The 20,424-nt window shown below is 42.7% G+C and overlaps 1 protein-coding gene across 2 annotated transcripts in view; it reads right to left on the bottom strand.

Moving 5' to 3' along the window:
* The window catches only part of C2CD3 (C2 domain containing 3 centriole elongation regulator), a 494,984-nt gene that overhangs the window by 176,208 nt on the left and 298,352 nt on the right, over positions 1-20,424 (bottom strand). The window lies entirely within an intron of this gene.

The following is a 20,424-nucleotide window of genomic DNA, read 5'->3' on the forward strand; positions in this document are numbered from 1 at the left end:
CTTAAATTAGTTTCTCCTACTTCAGGCACAACATGCGTTCCTGCAACATTCAGCGTGCCATGCGGGCTTTCACTTTCCAAACAGCTCGGGACAATGGTGGCCACTTCAATAGGTCTCGCATTTTCAAAAGTTTGAGCTATTGGCAGTCACGGCTGGCATGCCTCGCTGATGGTGGTGGGAGGGGGGGGATTGAGGGAGGGGGGGGATTGAGGGGGGGGGGAGGGAGTAAAGGGGTGGGGTGGGTAAAGGTACCGTGTCTTCAGGAAGCAGGCAGCCTCACTCCCCTCCACTAAGCCACTCCACTCTAGTGGAGTTTTGTGATTGGTCGGGAATCCGCCCAAGAAGGGACTTACAGGGAGGCCTGCATGGAGAACTATTGAGTGCATATGACTGGTTTTGGCGGCCCAAGAAGCCCGACCAAACAGTCGGCGCCCTCAGCAGTGGGTACACCACTGCTCCCCTGCCCTACAGTAGACCCGCACACCCGCAACCAAACCCTTCTGCTTTCTCGCAGTGTAAGAAGCACAAATATTAAACGGTAGTTATTACCATTTTATGTTTCTGCTTCTTGCACTGCGATAAAGCAGTGGGGCGACGCTCCTCTGCCCGAGTGGAGGAGCCGCCCCAGTGTAAATGACAATGTCTTTTATTTATGTGTTAGTTATCAAAACAGAAAAATAAAAGGTATTTAAATTTACTGTAAATTCCAGAAAATCGATGGATATGTAATTTAGATCCCGTTGTTTTTATATAAACCTTATATTACAATATTTGTGACAAAATTGAAATGTTCTCAGAATGGTTCCGTTTTGCCAGCAGGCAGCTACTGTGAGCATTGAGTAAAGAAAATGTTTACCTGTTTGTAAATTGTAGGATGCATTTTTGTAATTAAGCTATTGTCTTTTTTGTGGTTTTATTTGTTCTTTTATGACTTTAATAGGTCGACTAAAGATTTCTTGAACCGGTCATTCCATCCATCCATACAGATATTCATCATCTATGCTGGCATCTATCTTTACATCCATCCACCTATACATCAATAAATCCTTTCATCCATTAATTGATCATTTTGCCCATCCATTCATCCATCAGTCCTTTGACATCCATCCTCTCAAATAACCATTTACTCTTCCATCTTTCACCCACCCATCCATCCCTCATCTCAGATTTCCATTTACTTTGCAATCCATCATACTCTCAGATGCCCACTTACTCTGCCATCCTTTCACCCATCTATCCATCCTCCATCCATCCACATGTCCTCTCAGATTTCAATTTACTCTCCCTTCCTTTCATCCATCCACCACCCTCTATCTTTTCTATTCTTCCATCCACCCTCAGATTTCCATTTACTCTGACATCTTTTTATCCACCCATCTAGCCATCATCTCACCCGCTCTTCCTTTCACCAACTCATATACCCATCCTGTCACCTACTCATCTATCCATCCTTTCACCCACCATCCATCCCCTTTTACCCACTAATCCTTCCACCCACACATCCATCTTGTCATCCACCCACTCATCCATCCATCCTTTCATTTACTCATGCACCCATTCCCCCACCCCTCCTTTCCCTTTTGCATCAGTCCATTATTTCTTTGAGCGATAACCATAAGCGTTTGTCGTTTATCTGCCAAGTTGCAGATAAGAGCCCCAGCTGAGGCTGGTACAGAGTGGGGGGAAGGGAGGGGTTCACGAGTCACGACGCCCTGACCCCGAGCGTGCTGCACTTTTCTGAGAGCAAGTAAACATGCATAGTTGAAGTTCTCTCTGCACAGAAAGGAAGTGCGGGGGTCTTTGCACAAATGACCTGTTTTTCTTGGTAAAGAAGCTTCCTTCACAGCGTCTTGACTGAGACTAGCGAGTGACTGTTCGCACTGTCAGTGATGACGTCCATTACCTGCAGCAGAGCTGTGAGGCAGACTCACACTGTACAATGTGCGATTAAACCGCATTTCTTGAGGCCAGATTTCCACAGGTAATTGTCATTTCAACTTCGGTGCTCAAAGTACCCCATTTAAGACTTTAAACACGTTTGGTATTCACAAAAAATATTGGTGCCCAGGGCGGGAAGCAGTCTGGAGCCCAGGTCGGGAAGCGGTCTGGCGCCTAGGGCGGAAAGTGGTCTGGAGCCCAGGGCGGGAAGCGGTCTGGCGCCTAGGGCGGAAAGTGGTCTGGAGCCCAGGGCGGGAAGCGGTCTGGCGCCTAGGGCGGGAAGCGGTCTGGCGCCTAGGGCGGGAAGCGGTCTGGCGCCCAGGGCGGGAAGCGGTCTGGCGCCTAGGGCGGAAAGTGGTCTGGAGCCCAGGATGGAAAGAAGTCTGGCGCCCTGGGCTGAAAGAGGTCTGGAGCAGAGGGCGGAAAGCAGTCTGGCGCCTAGGGCGGAAAGTGGTCTGGCTCCCAGGGCTGGAAGTGGTCTGGCGCCTTGGGCGGAAAGTGGTCTGGCTCCCAGGGCTGGAAGCGGTCTGGCGCCTTGGGTGGAAAGTGGTCTGGCTCCCAGGGCTGGAAGCGGTCTGGGGCCTAGGGCGGAAAGTGGTCTGGATCCCAGGGCTGGAAGCGGTCTGGCTCCAAGGGCGGAAAGTGGTCTGGCTCCCAGGGATGGAAGCGGTCTGGCACCCTGGGCGAGTAGCGTTCTGGTGCGCAGGGCGGGAAGCGGTCTGGCATCCAGGGCGGGAACCGTTCTGGCGCGCAGGACCGGAAGCGGTCTGGTGCCCAGGGTGGGAAGCGTTCTGGCGACCAAGGCGGAAAGCGGTCTGGCGCCCAGGTTGCAGCACTAACTAAAGCGAAAAGTAACAGGGAGTACCTTTTCTATTCACAAGTCAGCTGCTAGCTCACCGCAGGAAGAGGACTCTGAACACAAACATTTCTGCTCCTCTCATTCATTGCTCACATCTTACTTCCTTCACCCTGGTGACAGGCTGGTGGCAGTGGTGGGATAATGGGGTGTGAACATGTGGGATGGCATGGGGTGAGAGGCAGATGGGAGTGGAACTGGAGGAGTTGATTAAAGCAGTTTAGGCAGTATCACTGTAGCCAGACCAGAAGTAGACTGCTACATGTCAACCTTCATACTGACAGGTCAGGTCGCCCCTCTAAGGGTCAGTGCCCTGGGCATGGGCCCACATCCTCCACACCAAAAGCCGGCCCGGGTTCCACCCTCCGTATGGCCAGAGATGCACTCTGTCAAGGGCTGGAATATGTGTCAGGTGAGAGTGGCAATGGGGAGGGAACATCCCCTCAAATTGGTGTGGGTGCAAGAAAAGAGGTTTCTCAATGGAGAAAACATTTTCCGTGGCACAACAAAAACAAGTCTCAAGGAGCTATTTTTGGAAAAATACCAAAGTAAGCCACACCTGCTTATAAAAACATATTGACACACCCGAGCAAATACATTTGCTAAAGATAGAGTACCTGTCAGAATGAACTAAAAATGAAATTTCACCAATGAGGAAAAGCACGTTGAACTTAAATAGAAAGGTCTCAGGTGTTTAAATTGTGGATTAGAAAACACTATTAGAGCAAACATGACTGACATTAACTATAGTTAATAGGCAAAAGAAATTCATGAAGGCATTTTACATACAAACGGAAAGCATTAACAGAACCCCTTGTTCTTTGGCTTCCTGGAGGAGTGAAAGGAGAGGCTTGCTTTTTTAATTTTTTTTTTAAATTTTAGTCAGAGGGTCATACAAATAGTTAGAAAAAGATTAAATTCACATAATAATCTTAAATAGGACTGGATTTTGTGGTCAATCAGTAGATATATCTCATATGCATTATGCAATATGCCAATACAGAAATACACAAATATGAAAATATGAATATAAGAAGACAAATAAATAGGTGGATACCAATATCATTAAAGGAATAAATAAAAATAAAAACAATTACAGAAAGGCATAAAAAATGCCAATTTTAGAAAAACTTGTGTTAAACTCATAAAACGAAACACGTCGCTAGACCTAAGTAATGAATCATACTAAATCAGATTAAATCAGATTTCAAAGATTAGTATTGCAACGCAAGGCTTAAACTGACGCACTTCAACTTTTTACACTGCACCTACCTAACCCCAGCGTCTCTGAAGCGTATCTCGGAGGATAGGGGAGACGGATGCCCTAGATGTAACTAACGCTGGGAAAGCGGGCTTCCTGCACTTAGCCTGGGACTGCCCTTTGGTTAGGCGATTCTGGGTGGGGGTGTTGGAGCGAATAGTCGCAGCCACAGGCCTTAGGTTGGCACTTGAGCCTCTACATTGTCTGCTTGCACTGGTCCGGAAGCCCAAGAAAAAGAAACTTTCCTATAAACTCATGCAATTAATGTTGGTGCTAGCAAGGCGCAGGGTGACGATCACTTGGATGTGGCAGATGGCCCCGGAGGTCTCCACTTGGCTTAGAGACGTGTGGGAGTGGTCCCTGGCCGAGGAAACTCACATGCAACTCACTCGGAGGGATGAGAAGCTGCAGGACGACTTAATGGCCTGGCGCGTTATGTGTGCGTCGGGGCTGGCAGAAGAGGAGCGCTCCTCCCATGACACAACTGACAGTGGGAGTCGTGGGCTGGGTACGCTTGTTGGGTCTGGATCTGATGGGGAGCAGGGGGGTGGACCCCAGTGATATCTGGTTCTTCCCACGGCACTATTATATGCTTTTGTATCCCTTCCCCATGGGTCCGTTCCCTCCCTGTTGCCGCCTGTCGTCCTAAGTGCCGTTAATGAGGTCATCGATCTGCGTACATACACTGAATACATGCCAGTTGTGTGTTCTTGTTTTTAAGATGTATAAACTGAAAAATAAAGTTTAGAAGAAAAAAAAAGATTAGTATTGATAGAAAGGTCCCAACTGAATCCCGCCCAAATAAGATCAAACTTTTTAATGGACCGATGCCCCCTAGATTTGGCCAGAGCGAGCTCCAAGTCATAGATTTGCCAGCATTCTTTTGCCTTGGGAGGTAAAAGGGAGATCCAAACTCTTGCTATATATAGTCTGGCAGTGATGATGATTATAGATAAAAGTTGCTTCTGCACAGAGCCATCTATCATCCTGTAGCCTAACAATCTCCTTATGTATAAGCTGTAAAGCATTACTAATACTGGAGCTAGAGAGTTGTATCACCCCTTCCCAAAATTCATGAAGCATAGGACAAACAACAAACATGTGCAGGATATCAGCTGCTAAAAGGCCGGACTTGGGGGCATTTAGTCTTGTACCCCAAGCAATTCCCAACCCATTTAGCAATTTTATCAGGCGTATATATAATACAAAAAACATTGTTTTAAATTGCTGCAATTTTAAATTCAATGATTGTGTAGATTGACCAATGGTCTCTAAAGCTGAGCTTATTTCGGCTGAAAGGGCCGGAGTCCACTTGGTGGAAAGAGCTGTAATATCATTAGGCTTACACCAGGTAAGGGCTTGGTATAACGTACTGATGCAAGACTTCTAAGGTGCTTTAAGTAAGAAGTTAAGCACATCTGAGACGGCCATTAAAGTTGTAATCTCATAACCCATCATCAAACAGTCCATAAAAAATCTGTAAGTACTTGAAAAAGAAACTATTTGCGAGGTTAAAGGATGCCTGAATCACAGCAAATGAACGAAAGCCATTAAAATCATAGATATGGCCTACGCAATTAATACTATACTGAGACCAAGCTCTTCCCGCCTGCTCATGAAATATCGCAGGGAATATTGGGTTATCCAGAAAGCGGTTTATCTGGGTGCATAATGGTAAAAACATATTTGGTAGGCATCTCCCGCCACATATCAACTATATCCCATATTACCTTTATTATAATACGTTTAAAATAGTTAGGATCCCTTAATCTATACAAGAATAATCCAAAATCAGATCCAAGTGCAAAACGGAAAAAACAAACCGTGGGCCAGGGATACAAGAGATTAGAAGGCTGCAAAGGCACCCAGCAAATGCAGCACAAATAGAAAGTTTAAAATCAGGGAGTGAAAATCCCCCTTGATTATACTGCAGGTTAATAAACCGAATTGCCCGCCTAGGTAACCCAATATAAAGCTAGCCAATGATTCCTTCAAGTTGTTAAAAAATAATTTGGGACCCGTAGAGGAATCACCCGAAACAGGTATATATATATTTAGGTAGGACATTCATTTTAATGATGTTACAACAAACAATGATCGAAATAGGGAGATTATTCCATGCCATAAGTTTTTTTTGCACAGATGTTAAGAGTGGTTCATAATTTAACTTGATAATCTGAGCCAACTGTGGAGTCAAGTGAATGCCTAAATATGTGACCGTCGAGCACCTCCCCTGTATCGGATCTTTAGGTTCAAAATTAAGGAGTAATTGTGTTTTGGTCATATTCAGTTTATTGCCAGAAACTTCAGCAAATCTGTCAGCCTCATAAATAATATGATTAAGAGCCATCGATGGGTTGGGGGGAAAAAATTGCATATCGTCTGTTTAAGCTGTAACCATGAGTTTATAGTTGCCAGAAACAACAGGCTGTATATGTTCATTGACATGTAAAGAGAACAGGTATGGCTTCATATGAAAACAAATTACTTACCTGTAACTTTGGTTCCCCTGAATTGGTAACTTTCATAGATTCCCATGCTTTTGTATCATTCCCCGTTGTCGGAATGGGAGTCTCGGTAACAAAATAACATAGCAGCAGGTATAAAGGAGAAAGAAAAAGGCCTAGGCCTCATTCTCTTTTGTAGCATATCCGCCTCTTTTTGTAAAAGAGACCAAACTAAGCATCAGCCAATCAGAAGAGCCTAACCCCAAAGAACCCTCCTGAAGGAACCTCAGAGCCTCAGATTTTCGTAGCCGTTGTGTAACAGTCACCATATCTGCTGAAGGCTAAGCTTTCCTCGTGGAGGTGGGTGGGTGCATGGGAATCTATGAAAGTTACCAATAATGGGGAACCAAAGTTACAGGTAAGTAACTTGTTTTCTTGACCCAGTATTGGAACTCTCATAGATTCCCATGCTTTTGTATCAGAGTAGCAAGCAGTCAGCAATAAAACACATTTTGCGGCATAAACCTACATTGCAATAGCCATCATTACATGAAGATACAAAATGTGCAGGAAAAAAAAGGAAGGTGGGATAGAAAGGAAAGCTCACCAATTAGTGGAAGAGGTTCCTCAGGACTGCCTGGCACACAGCCGTGTCCTCCTGTGTCAAGGATTCCAAGCAGTAATGCTTTGTAAAGGAGTGCACGCTGCTTCAGGTCGCAGCCCTGTAAATGTCTCTGATGTGCACTCCCGCGAAGAGAGCTGTCGATGAAGCCACCTATCTTGAGGAATGCGCTCTAATTCTGCTGGTCAGCAGCTTACCTGCTGTCGAATGGCAATGGAGAATGGCACTGGAAATACATCTCGCAATACTTTGTTTTGAAAGAGGGAGGCCCTTGCGAGGACCACCAAAAGCAATGAACAATTGGGAAGATTTACGGAATCCTTTGGTGCGATCCAAATAAAATTTTAAGCACTGTTGTACATCCAGAGAATGCAGTGACCTCTCCTCTGGTGTGGAAGGGTGAGGAAAGAAAGATTTAAGAATAACTGGCTCATTCAAGTGAAAGTCCAAGGTCACCTTGGGTATGAACCTCGGGCTAGTTCTTAAGATTACTGTATTCCTTTTGAATTGGAGAAACGGTTCCTGAATTGTGAGAGCCTTCAACTCCCCAATGCGTCTTGCCGATGTGAGGGCAAGAAGGAGAGCCAATTTCCATGAAAGGAATTTCATGTCCGTTCGATGTATTAGTTCAAATGAGTCTTTCATGAGCTGTGTTGTTGTGTAGTTCCTATATTCCCAATAGGCTCTGCGCATTGGAATAATATAAACAGCAGTGTAGACATAGGACTGAGGTCGACTAGGTCTCTACTGACTATATTAGACTTAATTAGTTTTGCCAGCTAGCTCAGAGGTCACTAGAAACTTTCTCGAATGTTCAGGAAAGAGTTAACTCTCCGGATTTAGACAAGAAGGGATTAGTTTCTGCCAACCGCATCAAAATGACAACTTTGCTCCCCCAGAATAAAGAGTGTATCTCTAGAGTCGTGTGAAAACAATAGACGGTTATTTCACTCAGTCAATCGTGCATACTTAGTTTCACCAGAGTTCAGAGAAATAGAGAGACAGGCGTTTTCAATAAAAGGCGTTATTTATTGAGCAGTCTTCTTTCTCCTGCAAGAGAAATGAATTGCCACAATTGCAATACTTATCATGAAGTAAAGTACGTACAGTAAAAGGAGTAATATGAAATAATACTGTAAAAGCATTGATATGGTTTCTTAGCCATATGATACTTTAAAATGGATAAAATATATACATATATAAAAACATTGCCTAACTTACTCAACTGGTGCTTCTAATCTACGCCTACCCCAGTGTACCTGACCTAAGCCTAATACGTGGGAAGGAGTAAGTAAGTTGCAGTTTAAGTTAAGTTGGGTTTTTGCCAAGGATCTGAATCAAGAATTCTCTTAAAGGTTTAGTCAGCTCCGTACCTTGGTTATAGAATGTAGGAGGTCTGGTATCTCTCTCTCAGGACTCGATCTCCCAGCAACCCGCAAGGGTGACTGGAAACACCGGAGCTGGATTTTCTCGGCAGGAGAGAAGACAGCGTCTCTCTCAGTGCGTCAAAAGGGAGGGGCGGCTTCCTTCGGCTCTCGCATCAGCTGGGCTTCCGGGCAAGTAGATAGCCGCTCTCCTCCAAACCACCGTGTGTTTGCTTAAGGCAACGTTGGTATATTTATATCTGAAAGGTGCCGGGTTTGACGTAAGGTTGGACATAAGACGTCACTAAGAACTAACAGTTCTTTCTGGACTCTAGGAGTTCTTGTGCAAATCAAAACAAGAGCAGGGGGATTTCCCGGGCTGCTGGAGGCTTGGTTTGTTTAACACCTTGGATGCTATGGCTTTTCCCCCCCCGGTGCTGATGTCTCGTGGATCCCATTGTTCATGACACGGTCAGCTCGTCATAAGCACAGCTCCAGTGTACTGCATGAAAAGCTGACCTTGTCATTAGCATGGAAGTGGTTAAAGAACGCGTTGTACTTTCTAGGAGTCTAGGGGAGTAGCCTTGCCGTATTTGGACTGCATGGGCTATTACTAAATATGTATATGATTCTTACGCCTCTATAAGGATATTATTTATTATAACCATATAAGGGCATAAATCGGGAATATCGAATTAGGGTCCTAGATAGAAACACAACACCCACTCCACGTATTAATGTCCATCATTACTAAAAACTAAGCAATATTAAACATAACGATGCATGTGTGTTTTCCAACCCACCCCAAAATACATAATTCGCATTTGAAATGGTATATGGTAAATACACGGAAATGAGTATTGGTACTGTACGCTTTTCAAGCAGTGTCATCATTCAGTTAAGTGCATATATATATCAGCTGAATGAATTGCGAAAATTACAAATGAACTGGCTCTGTATACAGAAAAGAAGGTCGAAACCATTTCATTATATATTTATATAAATGCGGTACATGTGCTAGAGGCTGAGGTAAAATATTGTCTCTAGAGTTCCTAAAATAGAAGCTCTGTTCTCTAAGAATAGTTCTACTTTAAGCAGAGTACTTTGTGCCAGAAAAAAAGGTAAATATTTTGGAAGTGAAAAAAAATAATTTCGCTTTCAGTGGAAAAAATAGTTCCAAATGTTTTCAGTAGCTGTGTTTATCAAAAACTGAAGGCCGAATTCAGAGTTCAGGGAACGCTGTGTGCTCGTTGTTCTAAATAGTTATTCTCGTTGTTCAGGGGAGAACATCATATCAGACAGGCTTGCAAAAAATTGGTCTACAACATCAGATGAAAGTTCGGCCAAGTTCAAAAATGCTGAAACAGTGCATATGTGAGAGTGATTGCTATCATCGATGTTTGGATCAGCAATGCTCACAGAAGGTTGTACCTGTTTGGTGCTGCTTTCCTCTCGTACTTCACCGCCACCTACTCGTAGTGGTGAAGTCTCAACGAATGCCGTCATCAGAATAGGTAGCCGCTGGGGACAACACGATGCATGAGTCGTTACCGGAACTAGCAAGGTATCTATATCCATTGGTACTGCTGATGGTAGTGTAAGACAGACGTCCAACACGCATTCTTCTCCGCATAGCAGACATCGAAGCACAGATAAGATGCAATTTTGCCAGATTGGTCTAAATGAAAGAAACGAGGTTGCACTTAGATCTCTTAGTTAATCCGAGGACTTTAGTGATGCGGTCCCGGTAGCGTATTGCTAGGATCGTTTCTCCCATCGTTGCTGGAGTTTTGTCTGTGGCTTGGCTTGCCATATCGGAGCAGAAGGATCAAAAATAAAATTCCTGCTACGAGTCCCAAAAGTAGAGGCAGGCCGCCAAATAACGAATGGAAAAAATTCGGGAAAATGCCCAGAACTGTTTCAAAGGGTGCTAACAGTCCCGAAAAAACTGTCTTAAATACATGTGCGATGCCACTGGTATCAGACATGTTTAAGATTTGACTTAACATTTCTACAAAACGCACGGGGCAATTTGTTAATAGGGAATGTATCTCTGCCACTGTCCTTGCAACTTGCAGATCATAGGTCTCTTTGGACGAGGTTAAAGGCACAGTTGTCTGTAAAAGAATCGACTTCATTCTGCTTAAAGTATCAATTCGAATAGAAGAGATATTCAAAGAAGGCCATAACACAGCCTCCATGTCTGGATTGCTGTGTGGATACAATATTTGCACACAGCAAATGACCCTGGAAGTGACGGTTACGAGATAGGCTTTTCCTGTTACCATGCCACAACAGCTGTGGTCACTTATTAGAACATATCTGCCGTTGGAAAGCTGTCTGAAAAATGGCTCTATCTGTTTTGCAGGAGTGCCATGCAGGTGACATGAAAGGGTATTTGAAGACCCTTCGCAGGCTCCATGCAAGTTAATACCTTGACACAGTAGTGTACCGCTTAGTGATTTTTTACAATTATTAACACTAAGGAATACTTCCTTTTTTCCTTCACTATAACATTTGTGTGTGTAAGGTAAATCCCAGGTTGATTTGATGTATCCTTTATCCAACCTTTCATACTGGCCCGCTGGTATATACTCTTGGCAATATTTAAACTGGAAAGTTGTTATCGGAATTGTAATTATTCCGTGTATTATCCATTCAATGACAGGTCTCTCTGACATTGTCAATGGTAATCACTCAAGTTTTTCAATGCTCAGAATCGTATAGTCTGCTCCTTTTTGTGCCAAACTGATTTGTTTATCAGTAAGGTTAAAGATAGAGAATAATAACGTTGTGTTGATTAAACGCCATGGCACGTAGCCTGAACGCAGATTTTGCAACGTCCCGCCAAGCTGTACAATAGAACGCAATTGGGACTGACCATGTTGTAACATTAGCAAGTCCTGCTCTATTATATCAATAGCAGATGATACAGTGCTGTCCAGTGAATATATTCTGGAGGACAGAGTCATTAACCCATTGTCCACTACAGAAAGTGATTTTTCCAAATGAATACGATCAATTTCTCGTATTTTTCCTGCTGTTTCAAATTGTGTTTCTTTCCAAGCTTCGTTGTAAGCAGCGTATGAACCGGCCGCTATGAAACGTTTTTGACGCTGTTTGCGAGGTCCCAGTATGAAATCTCGCAAGTAAGTACCGTCTTTAAGTAAAGTCAAGTGTTGCTTAATTTCAGCCAGTGTGGATTTTTGTAGCCATTCGAGGCATAGTTTCCCTACACTGTATGTTGTAACTATCCCTGGATGTTATCTCTGGGAGTATCTAGGGTCTGGCCTGTTCTGTTTAAACCTCTGTGTTTTGTTCAGGAATCTATCTTGACAGTTATTTGTGTCTGTGGGCCAGATCAACCATTCTTTCCAATCAGGATTTGTTCTGTTTTGGTGTAAAATATGGGATACGTCTATCTCCACATCTGTAGTGCTATTACTATCAGGTATGGGCTTTGGAATAGACGGTTTATTTAAATCCTTTATCTTGGCTAAACCAAGACAAGTTGTTTGCTGAATTGTGTCATTCAGGAATATTATCTGTTATGGGATCATGCAGGCTCTAAATAATGCTTCTAAACCTTGGACCTGCCAGTCTTTTGTACCCCAGATGGTTTTTGTTTCAATGTTGTTTTTCCAGAATTCAAAACTAAATGTAGTCATTTTTTCATAAAATGTTTCTGAATATATGAATTTAGTATTTGTCAACATTGTTTTCATTCCTGTCTTATTTAGCATTTTAAAATAAAACGTTTCTGAGTCACTTGTGTTAAACCCTGAGAAGTATGGGAATTTCTCATAAAATGTTTTCGAGCTGTCTTTAGGCGGTGTTGCACAATGTTCCCATTGGTTATAATTAAAAACATTTCTAGGTTGAGCAGTTTTATGCAAATAGTGATGACCATAGTGATTATAACAGTACATTTCTTCATAATTTGATGAACCCTGCAAGTAATCATGTTATGTGAATTTAGCTGACATTACTAAATCTGACATCATATTATTAATGTTTTCAAAGTCCCAATCATCCGAGAAAGAACTTGGTGTCACAAAGTCACTTAAGGAAACCTTAAACTGGTATGGATATTTCAAGAGCTCAATCGGGCCATATATTTCATAATCCGTTTTGTCCCATGCTACCCCACCCGGTATTGGATTGGCTGTGATGTTCACTGATGACAGTTCTCTTTTCTCGATGTGAGAGGATGTGTGAGGCTTTAGGACCAAGTTGATGTTCTGACTTGCTGTGTCCATTGTATTACATTTTCCATCAATAAATCTACCCAAACATAAAACCATGATGAGTCAAAGCAGTAGGAAAAGTACACCTAACACAATCCAAAATTCAATCCATGGAGAGATCAGATATGTTTCTTTGAGTTGATGAAAGAGTTCAGTTACTTTGTCTTTGAAAGTTTTTGTTGCTGGTGTTTCTTCATATTCACTTGGATCGTCAGAAAAGTCATCGAAATTGATGAAGTAGCCAGATGCAGTTCTGTCAATTGTTGGAATTGCTTCCGGATTTTCTTTAGTCTTTGAATCTTTCTTTGGGACATTAGTATAGTCCGATGCCACATCATTGTAGTCTGGTGTTTCTTGACAAACTGTTGCAATTTGGGTTTCAAGAGGCACAAGTTCCATGGCTTTGTTGCATAGTCCTTTTTTATTCACTGCAGGTTTATCAAATGTGATTAGTCTTTCAGTTTGAACCTCTTGGATTGTAGCAAAATTTGGTCTTCTGCTATTTCTTGGGAGTCCACTGGGCCTACTACTTATTATTGGCCACATGATTGTGGTTTTACCAGGTCGATGGATACAACTCGGTTCTCCTTTTTACCAGCAAGGGGCGGTAGTACTACTGATCTTGTTCCGCTGACAGCTAAGACAGGTACTGCTTTTCTGTAAGAAGGCCCAAATTCCTTCTTCACCGCGATCTTCTCTCTGACCAGATCCCCAATCTTTGGAATCCAGACAGGTCTTGCTGGGACAGGTGGTTTTTCTTCAGTTGCTGTTGGCTTTAACTTTATCTTACTCAGACTTCTTCTTGTTTCATTTAAGTCCTGTAAAACAGCCAAACGGTCTTTAATATCAAAGGCTTTTCCTTCTACCACTGAAGTGTGACTATCTAAGTCCTGGATATGCATTCTAGTACCGAACAATAGTTCGTAGGGAGTGAGACCTTTTAGAGAATTTCTTGGCAGATTGTTAAGACTACGTTGGACACTTGTTAAATGTTTGACCCACCCATCACCCGAACCTAATACCCTCGCCGTTATAGATTGCTTTATGTCCCGGTTTTTTCTTTCCACTACCGCATTTCCCTCAGGATGGAATGGAGAAGAGTACCGTAATGCAATGCCCATGCTGGCCGTGGCCTCCTTGTAAACCCTAGAGCTAAACGCAGGACCCTGGTCAGAATGTAGCATGCCAATTGCGTATGTGCCGATAAAGACTCGCAATCTTTTATAACAGTTCTGGCGTCAGCCGAGCGCTGGTGTCTGCATTGTAAGTGAATCTAGTCTTAATATTTATGGGATCGCATTTCTCCTGCTGGATTTGTGCGTATAGATAGCCTTATGCTTTCTAATAGAGGTGTCCTGGCACTAGTCTGGTCCCGTTCACGACTGCGATCTCGGTTGCAGTCTGGACAATCCTTTGCAAATTTGTATTGTTGCAAGCTCATCCCCGGCCACCAGTATTCTGATTTTAATTCTTTTAGAGATTTCACGATCTCTTGGTCCCTTAGACCCTCTCCCATGTGTGCGTCTGCTATTAATAAGACTCTCCAGTTCATGTTTGGAATTACTCTATTCCCCACTCCAGGGACTTGAGCAAAAGGAACAGAGTTTGCATCTATTATGTATGTATAATTGAGTGGATAGCCGAGAGGTAATGCTGCATAGTCGCCTTTTAATGAGGCTTTTACCGCTAGCATGGTTTCTCCGTCTATGTATTTTTTAGAACGCTTTTTTATGGCTACGGAAGCCGGTTGAACCGCTTTAACTGTGGCTCTGTTAGCCAATGAATTCCCTGCAACGTGATCGCCATCACGTCAATGACTCAGTGTATGTATCACATGAGTTTTTTGTAGTTCTTTCTGTAAAAGAACTACTTTTTCCCAAAGCGTTTTATGCTTTATTGTGGCACCTGTGTCATCTTTGTAACCGTTTTTGATGCATGTCTGCATGTCATTATTATAAGACTTGACACAGTAATGCGAATCGCACACTATTAGTGTGGGGAATTCGCGATCTGCATTTTCAAGCGCCATCTTGCTGAGCTGAACAATTTCTGAGTGATTCAGTTTTGGTGACTATTGGTCTGAATTTACCAAAGCGCCAGCGACCTTTAACAATCGCGCACGCTGCGTTGTAGGATTTTTTCTTTACATCGTAGTGTTGTGTAAATCTGTCCATGTAGATTACACATGTGTACTGTTCGAGAGGCAGAATTTCGATTGGCAGAGGATATTCTTCTTCATATTCTAGATCTTCTAGTTTTTTCATTTTCGGGTCAAAATAGTATTTCACGTCTTCTGCGGCAAGAGAATTTTCCCATTGTATCCATTTTGGATCTAATGCCACTGCATTCAGACTGCGTGGGCTTGTTAATGCCTCAAGGGCTGATTCTGCTGTTAAAACAGTTATCTTCCGGGCTTGGGCTTGGGCTCTTTCTTTTGCTACAGCAGTTTGAACCGCTATTAGAATTTTTTCAATAGAACTGAATTTCATTTCAGCTTGTGTGTACAAATGTGATTTGTAAGCTATTGGTACCGTTTCTCCCTCATTAGAGGTCAGGTACGTGAATCCGCATCTTCCTGGGATGACTCGGATTACAAGGTTGCGTATGTTTTCGCGAGTTTGCAATTTTGTTTTAGCTAACATGTCTGCTTGCAATGATATTAAAATTTCTGTGTGTTTCTGAGTCCAATTGATTGGTTTGAAATCAGGTTTTATTAATTCATAGAGCGGTTTAACCCTCTCTGTATAATTTAGAATGAATGTTCTCCCGAAATTCAGGAAACCTAGTATTGATTGTAAGTTCTTCAGCGTTTTAGGTGCTTGGAGTACAGCACACTTCTCTGAGAAGTTGTCTGCTAGGCTTTTGCCTTCACTTGATAATTCATATCCTAAAAATAGGACAGTTAGATGGGCAATTTGTGACTTTTTAAAGTTGAATTTGTAACCCTCAGCTGCAAACCCAAGTATTATGGTGTTCACTCTTTTCAAGTGTGTCTCCAGGTCATCATCTGTGAGATAGATGTCATCGACATAAGATAATGCCTCATCATCATATATTTGTAGTAACTCTGTTACCCTTGCTGAGAATAATCCTGGGCTATTCTTGAATCCCTGTGGGAGTCGACAGAAGTGTTTTTGCAACCCCATTATTGAGAAAGTGGTCAAATACCTGCTTTCAGGTGCAATGCTTTGACAAAAGAATCCATTAGAGATGTCTAATGTCGTCTTATACTTTTTGCGCACGATGTTATTCATTAGTGCTGCACTGTGTGAGTTTTGTACTGCAAATGTTTTGCAACAGGAGTTTAGGTGTCTGTAGTCCAAAACTAGACGATATGAATCGTCTGGCTTGGAGACAGGAAACAAAGGATTGTTCATTTGTGAGGTGCATGTTTCAATCACCCCCTGGTATTCAAGTTGATCTAAGATCTCCCTGACTTGTTTTTTAGGTTCTTGCTTAACTGGGTACTGCCTTTGTGCAGTGGGTTGACTTTTTAACTGGATTTTGTGGGGAGGAGAATCCTCATCCCATCCTACATGATTTTTATATAATGCAGGAGCTTGGGCCACTGCCCATTTTCTTGCAAATGTATATTTTTTATGAATTGGAATATGATTTGAGAAGGCAGGCATAATCATTTCTTCGCCATGAGGGCACTCCCTGACGAACTCTGGTGGCCAGTCTTTCTCAGCTAACAGGATGTCATAGCCTTTCGAAAGGTTATCCCTAAAGAGACCCCTTACTTTCCTAGTTTTGTCCCCCTCAATACGCAATGTTTTTTCGTATAATTTATGGGGTTTGCTAACTCTGGTGTCTGCAGTTTCCACTTGAATGTATTCATTCGTGTCCACTGTCTCCAGAAGATTCATCAGGATCTTGCGAGCTATTGTTACTTCTGCTGCGCTGTCTAGTATTGTCTGGGCCCACTCTCCGTTTTTCAGTTGTGTTCTCAGTATCCTCGGCATGTTTTATTATTTTAATACTGGCTACCTTCTTTCTTGGAAATTGTAATTTTTTACTTTGATGAGCAGGTTCCTTGTCTTTGGACTTGACATGCTCTTCCTTGTGTTCTGACGTCCTCTTCTTTCCGATTTCTGTGAGGAAGTCTGAAAAGATCGAGAGGGACGTGTATCAATATCTTGATATCTATTAGGTTTTCTCAATTTAACCCTATCTCTAAGGTTGTATCTTTTCTCAGAGGGCTCCCTCTGGGGAGACTTGTGTCCTCGGTCCGGAGATCTATCTCTCCGTTGAGGAGACCTTCCTCTGGACTGGAATCGTTTTTCTCTGGGAGTGGATTGTTTATTACCCTCCCAACTCTTTTTTGGAGTGTTCAGATTATTTTTAATAAATGTTTTTTCAGGATTTTCAGTTAGTTGGGGTTTTACCGGTTTCCCACCCAAACTATCTCTACCTAGTTCTTCATAGGATTTTTCTATGATTCTGGCAAGTTCAAAAGGTTGTTCTGCTATATCTGTTTCTTTCAATTTCTGGCGGATCGCCACAGATGCTGCTTCTCCTTTTATGTTGGCTAATAATATAGCGGAGACCTGCTTGAAGTCTTTCAGTAATTTCATACCCAGAGTTAAAGCAGGTTCTGGACCGTATTAATTTTGAATCTGTCTTAGCACATCTGGTATTACCGCTATAGACGGAACACCATGTGTTTTTGTGTATATCAAAGCAAAGACTGTGCCCCAAGTGTCACAGTCCTCCACATGTGGGGCGATCGCCATCGGAAGACAGATAGTCAGAATTCTGTGTTTCTCAGTAGGCGTAGTATCTGGAAATACTGCCTCTATCTGAGTGATTTTTTGTGTTAACCAGAATGGAATTTGTTCCCGTTTTGCGGGTATTTTGCCAATGGCTGATTGTATATTCTGTGGTGTGATTTTATTTGTGTTCCCCTGGTGAGGGGTGGTCTGTGGAATTTTTATTGCTGGTTGGACTGTTAAAGTCCGCATTACATATTGGACCAATTGTCTATGTATTTTAATTAGCAGTTTTAGCTGAGCTAAAAGTTCCTGGTCTGACATAGTTTCAATGTCTGGATGTGGTGTGTAGCTGGCTAGAACCGGCCACGTTGCTCCTGGTCTACCTAGTGGACCGAGCCTGGTGATGTGATTTTGATGTTTTAGGGCGCCTTTAAACCAGAGCAGGTGCTCTTGGTAAGTTAGTGGGATTTCAACGTCCTCGAAAGGAGTGTATTCATCCGAAGGTTCCTCTATTTTGTAATAGTGGAAGTCCTGTGTTACAGCGTTTGCTGCTGGAAAGTGTATCCATGAATAGAATTCCTCTGTCTGCCGATATTCATGGGCCTCTACCACGAATATGACTGTACCACCTCGAGATGATAGTCCATTTGCTATAAGTTTAAGAGTTATAGTTCTTCTTACATTGACCGGAATGAGTGTAACATTCGCGTCATTTTGCTGGATGGTCGTGTCATCTGCTAAGAGCTGAGCTGTTATTCTAGCTCTCTCTGTTTCATCGTCACTTTCCACCATTTTACTGAAAGAAAGTTTTGTTGCAGATCAAGTTTCAAGGAAACAAAGATTAGGTGCACAATATCTTGGAACACTGTATCCTTCAACGTTGACTAAACCAAAAACTAATACATAGGAATCTCTTCCTACTAAGTTCCGGCGGATATTAACCTTTTACCAACTCCAGACGTCTTTTGGAGTTTTTACGGGAAAAGGGGTCTGTGTGAAAAAGCACGTCTGAGTTACTCTAATGTCTTGCGTTAGATTATCGCCTTACCAAACGTTGGGTGCCATGTAGTGTAGTTCCTATGTTCCCAATATGCTCTGCACATTGGAATAATATAAACAGCAGTGTAGACGTAGGACTGAGGTCGACTAGGTCTCTACTGACTATATTAGATTTAAATAGTTTTGCCAGCTAGCTCAGAGGTCACTAGAAACTTTCTTGAATGTTCAGGAAAGAGTTAACTCTCCGGATTTAGACAAGAAGGGATTAGTTTCTGACAACCGCATAAACATGACAACTTTGCTCCCTCTGAATAAAGAGTGTATCTCTAGAGTCGTGTGAAAACAATAGACGGTTATTTCACTCAGTCAATCGTGCATACTTAGTTTCACCAGAGTGCAGAGAAATAGAGAGATGGGCGTTTTCAATAAAAGGTGTTATTTATTGAGCAGTCTTCTTTCTCATGCAAGAGAAATGAATTGCCACAATTGCAATACTTATCATGAAGTAAAGTACGTACAGTAAAAGGAGTATTATGAAATAATACTGTAAAAGCATTGATATGGTTTCTTAGCCATATGATACTTTAAAATGGATAAAATATATACATACATAAAAACATTGACTAACGTACTCAACTGGTGCTTCTATTCTACGCCTACCCCGGTGTACCTGACCTAAGCCTAATATGTGGGAAGGAGTAAGTAATTTGCAGTTTAAGTTAAGTTGGGTTTTTGCCAAGGATCTGAATCAAGAATTCTCTTAAAGGTTTAGTCAGCTCCGTACCTTGGTTATAGAATGTAGGAGGTCTTGTATCTCTCTCTCAGGACTCGATCTCCCAGCAACCCACAAGGGTGACTGGAAACACCGGAGCTGGATTTTCTCGGCAGGAGAAAAGACAGCGTCTCTCTCAGTGCGTCAAAAGGGAGGGGCGGCTTCCTTCGGCTCTCGCATCAGCTGGGCTTCCGGGCAAGTAGATAGCCGCTCTGCTCCAAACCACCGTGTGTTTGCTTAAGGCAACGTAGGTATATTTATACCTGAAAGGTGCCGGGTTTGACGTAAGGTTGGACATAAGACGTCACTAAGAACTAACAGTTCTTTCTGGACTCTAGGAGTTCTTGTGCAAATCAAAACAAGAGCAGGGAGATTTCCCGGGCTGCTGGAAACTTGGATTGTTTAAAGAACGCGTTGTACTTTCTAGGAGTCTAGGGGAGTAGCCTTGCCGTATTTGGACTGCATGAGCTATTACTAAATATGGATATGATTCTTATGCCTCTATAAGGATATTATTTATTATAACCATATAAGGGCATAAATCGGGAATATCGAATTAGGGTCCTAGATAGAAACACAACAGTGTGAGGACCACATTCAGTTGCCAAGTAGGAGGCGGAGGCCTCACCGGGGGATAGACACGGAACAATCCTTTAATAAACTGTTTAAATATCCTAGAAGACCAAAGAGAAGGTCCAGACGCAGAACGTCTGTACCGAGAAATCGCTGCCAAGTGAACTTTTATGGATGAATGGGCCAGCCCTGTCTTACCAAGGACAAAAGATAAGTCAGAAGCTGATGAGGTTGAGAATAGAAAGGGTGAACACCTTCTTTCCTGCACCAAATGCAAAATCTTTTCCATTTGAAACAGTAAGTTTTCTTCGTGGTAGGAGCTCGAGCCTGGGAGAGAACCTCTCTTATTTAATTTGAGATGGGAAGGTTCATGAATTCTTGCTGCTCAGGAGCCATGCTGTTAGGTGCAATGATTCAGAAAAAGGGGTGGTGATGAACAGAGTGTCTGAATTAAGCAGACCACTCTTACCCAGTCCAAAGATCAGGGCTTGATCCATCACCGTTATTTAGCTCACTGCCCCATCCCAGCTCAGAATCTGGCTATATGCAAATTAGTCTGTCCCTGGCCCAGTGCATCATGGGAACAGGGCAGACCAAACTACCAAGCCAATTCTTCACCAGAAAGGAGAC

The sequence above is a fragment of the Lissotriton helveticus genome, chromosome 8, assembly GCF_964261635.1.
Source record: "Lissotriton helveticus chromosome 8, aLisHel1.1, whole genome shotgun sequence".
NCBI classification, from domain to species: domain Eukaryota; kingdom Metazoa; phylum Chordata; class Amphibia; order Caudata; family Salamandridae; genus Lissotriton; species Lissotriton helveticus.